This window comes from Notechis scutatus, chromosome 2 (genome assembly GCF_049901735.1).
Source record: "Notechis scutatus isolate UNSWTSFEM ecotype Mainland chromosome 2, rNotScu1.2, whole genome shotgun sequence".
In the NCBI taxonomy this organism is placed as follows: Eukaryota; Metazoa; Chordata; class Lepidosauria; order Squamata; family Elapidae; genus Notechis; species Notechis scutatus.
The window spans coordinates 124,555,324-124,568,398 of record NC_142010.1 but is presented as its reverse complement, the minus strand read 5'-3'; the positions used below and the strand labels follow the sequence as shown (position 1 = coordinate 124,568,398).

Here is a 13,075-nt window from a genome sequence, read left to right as displayed (position 1 = left end):
AACTAAAAGATCTCAGTCTTTTCAATATGAAGGCTAGTTTTTAAGGAAAGAAAAGGAAGAAAAAGACACCTTTCCATTTTTGAACTTTTAAATATTCCTCCCATCCACCTTGAATACTGAAGTTCATGTATGAGAATGAAAACTATATTTTAATGTGACAAGAAAATTTTATTTTTCCTAATTATCCTTAGCTTTCCGAACCTTACCTATTTTCTCCTTCTGCAGCAGAGGTGGTATTCAGCAGGTTCTGACCAGTTCTGGAGAATGGTAGCAGAAATTTTGAGTAGTTTGGGGAACCGGCAAATCCCACCTCTGACTGGAGATTTTACAGTATCCTTCCCCTGCCATGCCCACCAAGCCACGCCCACAGAACCAGTAGTAAAAAAAATTGAATTCCACCACTGTTCTGCAGGGCCTTTTTGCTGGTCTGCCCAGCAGTCTGACCACCAACTTACCTTCCCTACTTTCTTTTATTCATTGCTACTGTCCAGGGGTGAAATTCAAAATTTTTCCCTTCCAGCTCTGTGGGTGTGGCTTGGTATAATAGCAATAGCAACCAGGAGCGATTTTTTTACCTATTCAAATCATCCCTATCACCTCTCCCGAGCCCGGGCGAGGTGGTTGAATTTCACCCCTGCTATTGTCCTTCTTTGTCTACTTCTCTGCAAGACCAATACACCAATCCAGTTGGCCATCTTTCCAACAGCTTTCCTGACCTCTTCCATTCCCATTTCATTCATTTCTTCCTACCTTTCCATGTGGCCTTTGCTACCTTGGCCTACCATTACTGCAGAAACAGTTCTGTTCAGAACTGTTATTTTTTAGTTCTGAACACAGATCGCCCCAAATAGTTTGTGCATAGAGTGTACATACTTGCAGAGGAGTGGTACAGATTTACTCATTTATCTCAAGTTACTCCCTCTTTTCTTGTATAAGCCAGCTAACATGTGCAGGAAAAAGAACAAGTTTGAATTGTTTTTTCACATTGTGCATTCCCCAATGTTGCCTATGCCAGCCTACTAATTTTTACTTTTTTTCCAGTTTAAGATGATAAGCCTTTTTCATCTAAATATTTATGAGTTTAAAGATGTGGACTTAACATTCTTCTGAAGATCCTGAAAAGAGTAAATCAGTATGGCTTAATTGGTTGCATTGGCCTTTCCTGTTCCACTTTACCTTTTCCAACAACAGGAAGTATAGTTGACTTTATTTATTTATTTATTTTAAATGGCCAGACTGTTAGAAAGCACATAGTTTGCCTTTAAAGTTCAAAAAGTTCCCAAGAAATTATGCTTGACTATCTTGTTAGCAGTTTGTACTTCAGAACCGCCCCTGAAAAAAATTAGAGCTTGCTAAATTTGTCATAAGAAAGAAAGCTGTGAAAGGATAGGATGGCACTAGCTCTATGAACAGGAATATATAGAAGAGAATATACAGGTAGTACTCAATGTATGCTCTCAATTGAGCCCAACATTTATGTTGCTAAGCGAGACAGGTTAAGCAAGTTTTGCCCCATTTTATGATCTTTCTTGCCACAATTGTTAAGTGAAACATTACAATGGTTAAGTTAGTAACACAGTTGTTAAGTGAATCTGGTTTCCCCATTAGTTTTATTGTCAGAAGGAGGCAAAAGGCAATCACATGACCTCAAGACTCTGCAACCATCATAAACACATGCCAGTTGTTAAGTGTCCAACTTTTGATGATGTAACTATGAAGAAGCTGCAACGGTCATAAATGTGAAAAATAGCCATAAATCACTTTCTTCAGTGCTGTTGTAACTTCGAGTGGTCAGTAAAAGAATGGTTGAAGATTGCCTGCAGGAAGTCAAGGACTATCTACAGGTAGCTCAGGGTTGAACTGCAGAGTCTTTGTGATGTTACCTGCCTAGATAACCAAGCATCTGCAAACAAACAACCAAACTCAATGAGCTACAAGGACTCCATAGGAATCTATGTACCATAATTCTTATGCTTTCAAAAAGGAAGATAATTATAAGTCCTACAATGGATGTTTTTCTCCTGGAATGACTAGGTAGGATAAATATATAATTTTAACCCACCCGAAGGAAAGAATTTTCTCAATTTTCAGACCAAGTTTGCTACCGAGTAGAGAAATCAGATTGGATGGGGAGCTTCATTTCTTAGGTAGCATTTTAGTATCTTACTCTTAAAATATTTTTATTAATTGATTTGGTTCTTTTATTTTTATAAACTTTTACTTTTAATAGCCTACTATCTGTACTTATTATACTATGGTAAATGCTCCTGTTGATTCCTTAGAAATGTTTGAGACTTGAAAGCATTTTTATTATTCCCCCAGATAACATTTATGCTTTCTTTTCTATATCATGGTTCTCTGTGTTTTGTTCCTTTGTTCTTTTATTCTTTTTATGAAGTCAGTGGTTTAGTTCAGTGGTTAGTGACCATAATAAAGATTATGATTATTACATTTAGTCTTTTCCTCCGAAAGATTTAGTAAAGTGGTATGGATGATTTGACTTATAAGCTTGCACAAGTTATAAATTCAAATCCCTACGTATCAAATTTAATTCCACAGCAGAACTTTTGAATTTTCTTATGGTTTCTTCTTTGACTGCTGCCACTATAATTTTGCCACTTCTATCTGTTATTCTCATGAATGACAGGATGGGCATACAAATCAGTGTGTTAAATTGGAAGAGATAAGGATATATAAGAGATCAGTACTTTGACAGTTCTCCTTGCCAGACCCATCACAAAATTCATTTTGGGTAAATTGAAGATTCCTCCTCTCCCCCCCTCCCCCCCAGTTTCCTTTGCCAATTAACTGTTGAACATTTTTCAGCTCTAAATAAGAGTTCAGGATTTCAGCCTCAGGCTACCTATACTGCTGGTTGAAAATTTGGATGCAAACACAAGATTTTAGGCCAGTTATTTCTTTATTTTGATGCAATATCTAGATGATTCTCAAAACGATTTCTCTAAAATTAAATATAAAATAATGGAAAACAAAAAGGTACATTTTTCAGGACAATTCCATACTCAAAGAATAAGGTGAGACATTTTCTATTAACAAAATGTCTATACTTTATTGACATCCATTAATTTTTAATGGCTGAGCTAGGTTGCTTCCAAGGGACATTTTGTTCTTGTTTTCAGGAATGTAGATAATCCTCGACTTAACAACACAATGAAGCCTAATGAAGTTATTAAATAAATCAAGTGGTTGTTAAATGAACACATGGTTGTTAAGCAAATATCCAATGGGCATTTAATTGCAAATCACGGTCTCCCCAAGTCGATGTTTTTAGCTTTGATTGGACTTTGATTCTCATATATTGCCATCAGAGTTTAGTAGGATTAAACAGTCCAGGTGATCAAGAAGCAACAGTATTGTCTTCTGTGTAGTAGAAGGACACAAAAGCTGTAATTTATAAAATTACAACATTCTTACAAATATTTAGAAGGACACAAACCTGAAAGTATTCCTCTGTTATGGGTCCAAGAACAACCTGGCCTAGAACTGTGATGGCGATCCTATGGCATGCGTGCCACAGGTGGCATGTAGAGCCATTTGTATGGGCACGTGAGCCCCAGCCAAACTTACCTGCACTGTGCATGCGCACGCCTCCCAGCTGATTTTTGGCCTGATTTTTCGGAAATACTGGAAGTGCCGAAACCGGAAGTGCTGAAATGGGCCCATTTTTTGGCCTCCAAAGGCTGCAGAGGCTTCCCTGGAGCCCCTGGGAGGGCGAAAACGGCCTCCCCCATGCTCCAGAGGCTCTCTGGAGCCTGAAAATGGGTACTTCTGGTATTTCTGGAAAGCCTGTTTTTCGGCCTCCCGAGGCTGCAGAGGCTTCCCTCAAGCCTCAGGGAGGCTGAAAAAGGCCTCAAACGGGCCGAAAATCAGCTGGGAGGCACTGCATGCGCAGTACAGGTAAGGGTGTGGGGGGCTTGTGTGTGAATCTGCAGTGGGTGGGGCTCATTGCCTCCTGAGTGCTGGCATGTGAGCATGCGTGCACACAATTTTCAGCACAGGATCCCCAAAAGGTTAGCCACTACTGTCCTAGAAGTATGTCTGATCCTTCTCTATATTAGCCCGTCAGGAGGCATTTAAGTGTGTCTTTGAGCAGGCATTTGGGTATTGATATTTTGGGATTGTTTGAATCGGGTAGTGGCAATATATACCGGATTTTGTTTTTATTTTGTTCTATTTTAATTTTTATCCTTTAAAATCTCCAATTCATTTAAGCTGCTTCAAATGTCAATAACAGATTAGAGCTTTCCTCCCTCTTCTCTGCACTTTAAAACATATTTGAAATCCCTTTAAGTCTTTTCTTCAGATACGTGTTTCTTCATTTAGATAAATATTTTTGAATCCATTCTATTAATAAGCTGAATGATACAAATACTTGGATGTATAAATGTTGGTTTCCACTGGTGGGAACTCTCTTCTGAGGAAGTTCAATTTGGGATATTTTGTATTTTAATGAGAAAAGAGGGAAGTAATTTTTGGTTTGGTTTGGTTTGGTTTTTGATCTTCTCTCTGAATTCTTGGGTATAAATACTAAAGTATTTCAGAGGGCATTGCAAGCCTTTATACCAGATTTTACTTGCTCAAATCAGAATCTTTCTGGAAAGAAATAAACCATTTTCATCTGGGACAGGCAGATTCTTATGCATTTGTTTTTCAATATTCTCCATAGAACTACCCACATGAACATTTTGAGATGAGAAAATATGGAAAAAGCTACTAGATGTATCCATTTAACTTTTCTATTGTTACATCAACATTTCTTCTACCTGCCTCAAATGCTCTTCTAAGCCTGAGAGGTTCAGACTGTTCAAAATTGGGGGATGGCTCATCACTGTATGACAATTTAATGGAAGCCAGCGTTTTATCTGACTATGAATGGATATATTTCACTCCAGTCTATAGAATTTCCATTCCCCCAAGAGATGAAGAAGTGTGTGCTGTAGCAACTGATGGAAGGTTGGCCATAATATGTTACTCTTTTTAGTTGTACTCTTAACGATATTCTTCCACAAAAAGGCATTTTTCAATGACTGAATTCATTGAAAACCTGAAGACTGGTTGCTGTACAGTTGAAACTCAAAAGTATTGCCATGCAGTAGGTTTGGAATAGCTTACATTCACAGACAAAATTTGTATGAGCATTTCAGGTGATCTGTAGGCATTATTTTACAATAAAAGAACATTGAGCTTGTAAACAAATGTAGTGATATGATATTCCATCATAGATATAACTGTAGTTACGTACAATGTTTTTTCCAAGAGTTTTGAGGCCATGTTATCAAGAGCTACTGTACTTGCATATGACTTTATGCTCTTTCATTTTTCTGTAATATTTCTATCATCTCTCTAAATAAAGTTGTTTGATGGAAAAACTGAAGTAAAATTCCACAAAATCCACAAATATGATTAGCATACATATAATATATACATGTATGCAAACTGTATACACATGTGTATAGTTCAGAATATTTATAAGTACATATGGAATAAGACTAGGGGACATTAATATATTCTTTCTTCACTATTAGGAAAGCATTTTTAGAACTGTATAGAATTTTATTTTATAGTTTTTGGATTTACTAAGTAAAATAATAATTTAAATAAAGGACTGGTCAATTTTCCTAAACAAAAAAAAAGATTCATGATATATTGATTAGATGAAAATGTGTGTGGCATCTAGTTTGGTTTTATAATTCCATTTCATTTCTTGTACTAGGAAGAAGTAAACTGCAGGATAACATTGTCTTGCAAAATATATATTGTAGTTAGGATACTATTGAGATTTACAACATAAGAGCTGATATCATATTACCTACTGGGAAAAGTACAGTCATTCCTATGATCAGATAAATTGTCTTCTACCTGTAAGAAGCAGGGATGATGTGATTCTGATTGGTAGAAGCAGCTGTAAATTTGGTTTTCCACAATCAACTGTTAATTACAAATCTTCAGATTAGCAAGGATTAGCAAGGATTAGCAAGGATTGTAAAGCCATATTTCTTGACTAAGCCAGAGACTTCAGTCATCTCCCTGTAAATTAAGGTTTAAGCTATCAAGGAAAGTATTAGCTGAAGCATCAGGCATGCTATTTCTTTTCAGAATCACTTTATTCATTGGTGTAGTTATTACAGATACTGTCTATTTTAGTTTTTTGTTTGTTGATTAATGTTTCTGGCACTTTGATATAGATTTTAGGTCTCTTATAACTTGGTTTAACTATGTTATTCCTCAAGTATTCATTTTGTTATAGTTATTGAAATAAAAATGGATCCTTTATTGGTATGCTAGTGCTGGATTTATATTAGTATCTTGTATACAAAACTGCTTGGGGTAGAGCATCATGGTTAAACAGGAAATCTGGAGTCATTTTTATTTATTTATTTGTATCCTGCCTTTATTATTTTTACAAATAACTCAAGACAGTGAACATATCCAACACACTGCTGCAGGAGGTGCCTTTCACCTGGGACAACAGGCAAACAATCCCTCCTCAATCTTGCCATTATCTGGATCAGGTCAAACTGAAGACACATCAGACACAAACCCAGGGCTTCGTATGCATGAAGGAGTGCCTCCCTCCAAAAAAGGTTTAATTAATATCTGGTTTTGGCTACACAAGGTCTACGATTGTTAACTTTTTAAAATATTAATTTTATATTCATTATAAATAAAATTTAAGGAAATTCAGAACAACAAATAAAGAGAAGAAAGCATAATGAAAAGGAAAGTTATCTAAATACTTTTTGTATAATGGTTTTTTTTCTTTCTTTTTTAAATAGTTCATTCAATATCAAATTCCAGAACTAATTTGTTGAGACTTTTGTTGAAAGCCATGATGAGCTAAGTGATGCTTTTTTGGTAACACGGTGTTATGATGTAGTTCAGGGGTCCCCAACCGCCGGTCCGCGGACCGGTACCGGGCCGGAACAAGCCTTACCGGGCCGCTGGTTGCTGGGCGCCGCCATCTTTTTGGTAAAAAAGCAATTTTTCGTCAAAAAAGATGGGGTGCCAGCGCTTGGTGAGCTTTTCCGGTAGAAAGCCATTTCTACCCGAAAAAGCTCACCAGCAGCAAGCGCGCCGCTCATTTTTTGAAAATCACTTCCGTGACGCCACCGGAAGTGATTTTTCGTCAAAAGATGGCGGCGCCCAGCTGACGCCGAACCGGGCCGCACAGGCGTCGAAAAGGTTGGGGATCCCTGATGTAGTTGGTACCTGGATACAAGATCCAAGCCATTTATCTCTACCTAGAATAAGTGGAGACCTTAAGATAACCCACATGACTCCACCCAGCTGATGCTCATGAGTTAACCACAGTAATTGTCATTTTGTGGTGCTTATGGGTCCAGTGCCTGGGGTTTGAGAGAGGAACCAATTTTGCACAACACAATCTTCTTAAAGAACATTGAGCATGACCAAATCATAATCACTTTGGATTTGCATTTTTTCTGTTGCTTTGGAAGGATTAAATTCCTCTGGAAGAGCAAGCAATAGTACATTCGCTTGGTGAGCTCCTAGAATTTTAAATACAATTTTAAAAGCATTGAAAATTGTTATTAAGCAAGGTAGTAGGGCTTTAAAGGCTGGAAACTAGAGGGAGCTAGAGGATAACAACAGAATGCAAGGGACTATTCTAATAGTGAACTTATTGATGGAAAATTATGAAAAGTTTTTGAAAATTTGTGACAGATGAGCTTTGAAATTATTGGAAATGATGGATAGATGAAGTGTTAAGGATGCAATGAAAGAAGAACAAGACACTCTGGATAAGTTTGAAATTAATCTGAAAGTGGATATAAATGTGGCAAATAATGAGATGGATGCAGAAAAGGATGTACTGGACTTTCAAATGAAATGGGATGATGCTTCAGTGTCTAAACGACATATGCAACTATCAAACCAGAAAGGAGATGTAGATATTTTTCTTTTACTTGATGTACAAAAGAGACCTGTCAGAGTTTTGAAGGATTTTTTTTGAGAAGTGACAAAAAGAAAAATATTGAATTCATCTTATTGGATTTACAAAAGAGACTTACTAAAGTTCTGAAAGATTTTGTGGAGAAGAATAAAACAAAAATGACAAGAAATGAACTACAGTAGTCTATTTGAATGGATTAAAAGTCAAAATCTTTTAAATGTATAGGGAAGTAATAGAAAGCTGGCTTATTTGGTCGAGGTTAAGATGACAGTAATATCTGACAATCCTTACTGGACTTTTGCTGATAAAGAATGAATCAAAAGATTTGGAATTTTGTTTTTAGTTAATAGGTGAAACAGAGGGAAGAGCAATAATGTGAGATGAGGCTGCAACAAATGTCTCTGTAGTACAGACATTGGATAAGCAATAATCCCTCATAGTTAATAGGGAAAGAAAGATAGTCTAAACCAACAATTGGGTATGGCCATCCACACTTTAGCCTTCACTTCATGAAGCCTCTCTTTAGTCTCAGGGAGGCTTTAGAAACACATCTTGGGAGTTGAAGGGCTAACCTTAGAAATTTGGATTGAACAGTTTGAATATTGCCAAATTGAAGAAGGGGCACAGCTGGGCATTATAAAGAAGTTATGCTATTGGCTTGGCTTCTAATAATTTGAATGCTGCAGGTATATTTATTTATCAAATTTTTGTTAAATTCTGTAAATTGATTTCTAACTGGTTTTCTTTGCAGGACTGAGTTAATGCTCTCCATGTTCTTTTAAGGCCAATATGTTTTTTTGAAAATATTGCTGCATTGTCTGCATAGAGTAGAGTAGAACAGAGATGGGTCTTCCATGAAGTTTTGGAGTGTGAAAGTTTGTGTTGAAGAGATGGCCCATCACTGAGTTCATATGGAAATTGAATAAGAATGGGAGCAATATGCAGCCTTGCTTGACACTTTTCTCAGTTCTAATGGCATTTGTGAGATGGCCGTGGGGGTTACATATTACTTTGAGTGAGGTCCCTTTGTGAAACAAATATATTAGATGGACTAATTGTTGGTTAATTAAGGAGGCTTCCATTTTTCCAATATTTATCTATTAAATATTAATTGAAATATTATTGTAAAAGCTGATTTCCTACTGACAAAATGCACAAATATATCTCTTGGTACATTTCTAAGCTTTACATACAATCTATTAATTTTGTACAATTTGTCCACTTCTGCATCCATCTGTTCTTCATTCCACCCCCAAAAATGTTATTAAAATTTATTTTTAAAGAAGCCCTCTCTCTAATATCTTCACCAGGTTTCTCAGAAACAGTTCTTAAAATACTTCCTCTCTCATAGTGCCACATTTAAATCCTTTTCTATTTCTTAATTTATTGTTTCGGTTTTATTTTCCAACATTTCCATTTTGTTGTAATTTGTTTAACCTCTCTAACTCACTTGTTTCACAGATTCTTCAACATTTTTTATTCATCATTTATTCCATATTTGCAAGTCTTTCCTCTATTCTCCTTTCAAACGAAACTATATCTCTATAACACTTATGCTGTAACATTCTTCCCCAATGTTTCAAAACAATATTTGTAAAATCTCTGACATCCCCTTTTCTCTTATTTGCTCTGTTTGCTCTCCAGCTTTTTTTTGCTGCTTTTCTGGTAGCAGCCATTTCCATTCTTTAATATGTAATCCAGAAAATAAAAGTTAGAGATTCCTCCCCTTTTTTTCTGTATCTTTACCTCTTTCGTCCTATTTGATGCTCATGTAGTCACATGTGTCAAATCATAAAACATTTTCTATACAAGTTTTATAGTTGGGAACAGAAAGAAGTGGGGGGAGTTTCAAAGAGCAGGCAGCGGCGTGGAATCGAAAGTACATTCCATTCATATTTTCTTCAGAGACTGATTAAATGACTGAAGCTTCTGCCGTGCAAAAATCTAATTGGAGAGCAGGATTGATAACTCTTGGCTATGGATGTGTTTTGTTGGAGAATATGAATTATGATACACCCAGAGGAGTGAGGGGAAAAACAGATTCAAGGGTGACAGTGAATTACATATCTCTCAGTCGGCTACGCCCAGGTCAAGCAGATATGTTCTTCCAATAAATCCTTTGAAGTTTTGGGAGTGTGGCTCAAGACTCATGATTTAATTGGGGTAACTGCTGGAATCCTGACAACATACTTTTGCAATTTTCCCTTCTCTCCATGTTTAATAAAACCAACTGTCCTTTTTAGTAAGTTCAAATAGTTTCCACGATATGTATTTATTTGATTAATTTAAAACTAATTTAAAGTGAACAATATTTAAATTTCATCTGCTCCCTTAATCCTTTTTAAACTTTCTTAATTTAGATTCTTTGAAAGCTTTTTGATTTTCACTGGTTTTAAATCCTTGTAATTATTTCTTTTCTTTTTACTTTAAACTACTAGGTGGTTTAGTAGCTGTGTTGCTTGGAAGATCTCTGTTGCCTTTTAAATTATTACGATCTAAATGTGCACTAGAAAGTGGAGTGGGTGAATCCAGTGTCCTTTAGCAACCTTCACATGAGGCCATGAGCTTGGTATTTCTTCTTTGGCTCCTTGTTTTCTATTCATGAGTTGCTTGGAGGATCCCTCCAGAGATCGCAGGTTTCCTTGCAAGAAACTGTCTTCTAGACCCCAAATGGGCAATCTCCTATCTTTTCCTTGCCTGAAGAAGCTTCATTGGCCCAGGTTTACCGCCCATTCATCAGTCTCCACCTCAATGTCATCTCCGCTGTTCAGAAACATTTTGGTTTGCTATTTTTGGAATCTCAAAGTAATGTTAAAACTAACAATAATAGAATTACCAATCACCAAGTCTGGGCTTGTAACTTGCGAGGAGTCCTGCACAAGCCCACTGCGCCAGCTTAATTGCAGCAGCAAAGGTTGCCTGGTAGCGCTGTGGCATAGGCTGAGCCAGGAGCACCATGTGACAGGAGTTCCCTCTTGTCTGAGCTGCAGCAAGGGAGCTTGCTGTTGCAATTAAGCTGAGGCAGCAACCTTCCCCAGACAGCAGGCCTTGCATTGGTAGCTGACCTGCTTCAGACCAGAGCAGGGGTATCTGACTGTATTTCTTTGAGGGCCAGATCAGCATTGTAGATGGGACGGATGCCTCCTGCAGCACCCTGACAGCCAAAATGGGGCACAGGGGGGCACGTGCTGAAAATAGGCTGAAAATAGGCTGTGCAGGGGTTGCGTGACCCCCGCACCCTGTTTTGGCTGCCAGAGGCACTGCAGATCAGTCCTTTGCTATTTCCAGGCTGGCCAGATTTAAACACCCCACGGGCCTGATCTGGCCCACGGGCCTTGATTTTGACACCTCTGCCTTAGAGCCTCCAGTGCATGGAGGAGCGCCTCTCTCTAAAATAGGTTGCATTAATTTCTTTCCTTTTCTCCTTCCAAGGTTGAATTCAACTCTCTCTACCCTTCAAAGGAAGTTTAATTTCCTTTCTCCCCCCCCCCCCAAAAAACCCCAAAGCCCTCTTAAAAATCAGAGGAGACTTCCAAATGGCCAAGTCAAAACCTGGATCTAAATCTGATCAGTGATTTGAAACAGGCTATCATGGAAGAAACTCCTCAAACATCACACAATTGAAAAAACATCCTCCCATTGATTGATATTAGAGACTGATAGACAGTGGTGGAATTCAAAGTTTTTTACTACCGGTTCTGTGGGCGTGGCTTATTTGGTGGGCGTGACTTGTGGTCATGTGACTGGGTGGGTGTGGCTTAGTGGTCATGTGACTGGGTGGGCATGGCTTGGTGGTCATGTGACTGGGTAGGCGTGGTCAACTCAATGTCACTCACATCAAGGGGTGCCTCACCTGCCCCCCCTGCCATTCCTTGTCACCCACCCTCAACTTATCTGTAGTTCTGTAAAAATGTTGTTCACCTTTTTTGACTTTATTATCTGCATACTATAGATGTACTTTCATGGACCACTGAAAGGAGGAAATGGCTCACATGCTTTACTCAAGAGTGTGATAGGCAACAGGCTTTTAAGGGGCTGCCACAAAGAAAGGGGGACAATGTATTTTCCAAAGAAGAAGAATGCAAAAAAGGAGCAATGGATGGAAACTGAACAGAGAGAAGGAGAAACTTTCTGACAGTGAGAACAATTAACCAGTGTAACTGCCTGTCTCCAGAAGTTCTGGGTGTTCAATCACTGGAAGTTTTTAAGAAAAGACTGGACGGCCATTTCTCTGAAATGGTATAGGGTTCACCCCAAGGTCCCTTCTAAGTATTATTCTGACACCTTTCCCAGGAGTTCTACTCAGAGTTTGGCATCCTCAGTTTTCTTGCCTGAGCTGGGGGTTGGACTAGAAGACCTCCAAGGTCCCTTTCAACTCTTGTTAAACACATGTGTATTTTATGCTCTGGACTATTGACATTGAATGCATGTAAACCCTGAAAAATATGTGATAGCCCTGGGCAAAAGAAAGGCAGAAAAATCACTCTAGGTGTAGGGACAGTATAAAATATTAACACATGATAAATAATGGAACAATTAAAAATAATAGCACAGAGTTTTATCTCTCTCTCTCTTCCTATTTTTTTTCTTTCTTTCTTTTCTTTCTTTCTTTCTTTCTTTCTTTCTTTCTTTCTTTCTTTCTTTCTTTCTTTCTTTCTTTCTTTCTTTCTTTCTTTCTTTCTTTCTTTCTTACACACACACACACACACACACACACACACACACACACACACACACAGAGCACTTAACAGACAAGCATTTTGGAAGCAGCTCCTTTAAATTTCTCCAAGGCTTGAGTGGCTTCTTTTACGTTGCAAAAATGCTCCAAGGCTCGATTCACCCCCACCCCTTCTGTCAGACCGCACTCTTTCTCACTCCAGGCACTTTACTCACACAGGGAAAGTGATACTTGCAGCGTCCATGCATTTCTTCCTTTTCCCTGGGGAGAAAGAGGATGTGGGGACGGAAAGCTAGGAGAGTGATCGCAAGTGAGCGACTGGGCGACCGGGTTGGGGGCGTTGCCATCCAGGGATTCCCCCCCCCCCGGTTCGGTGACCCATGCCAAATAACCGCTACGGTTCGCCGGAATAGGTGCGAACCGATCGAATAGCACCTCTGCTGATAGATACAAAGAATGCCTAC

General features: G+C 38.2%; 1 protein-coding gene across 3 annotated transcripts in view; it reads left to right on the top strand.

Annotated features, from left to right (window-relative positions):
* CEP112 (centrosomal protein 112) overlaps positions 1–13,075 on the top strand; it is a 284,870-nt gene that overhangs the window by 94,789 nt on the left and 177,006 nt on the right. The window lies entirely within an intron of this gene.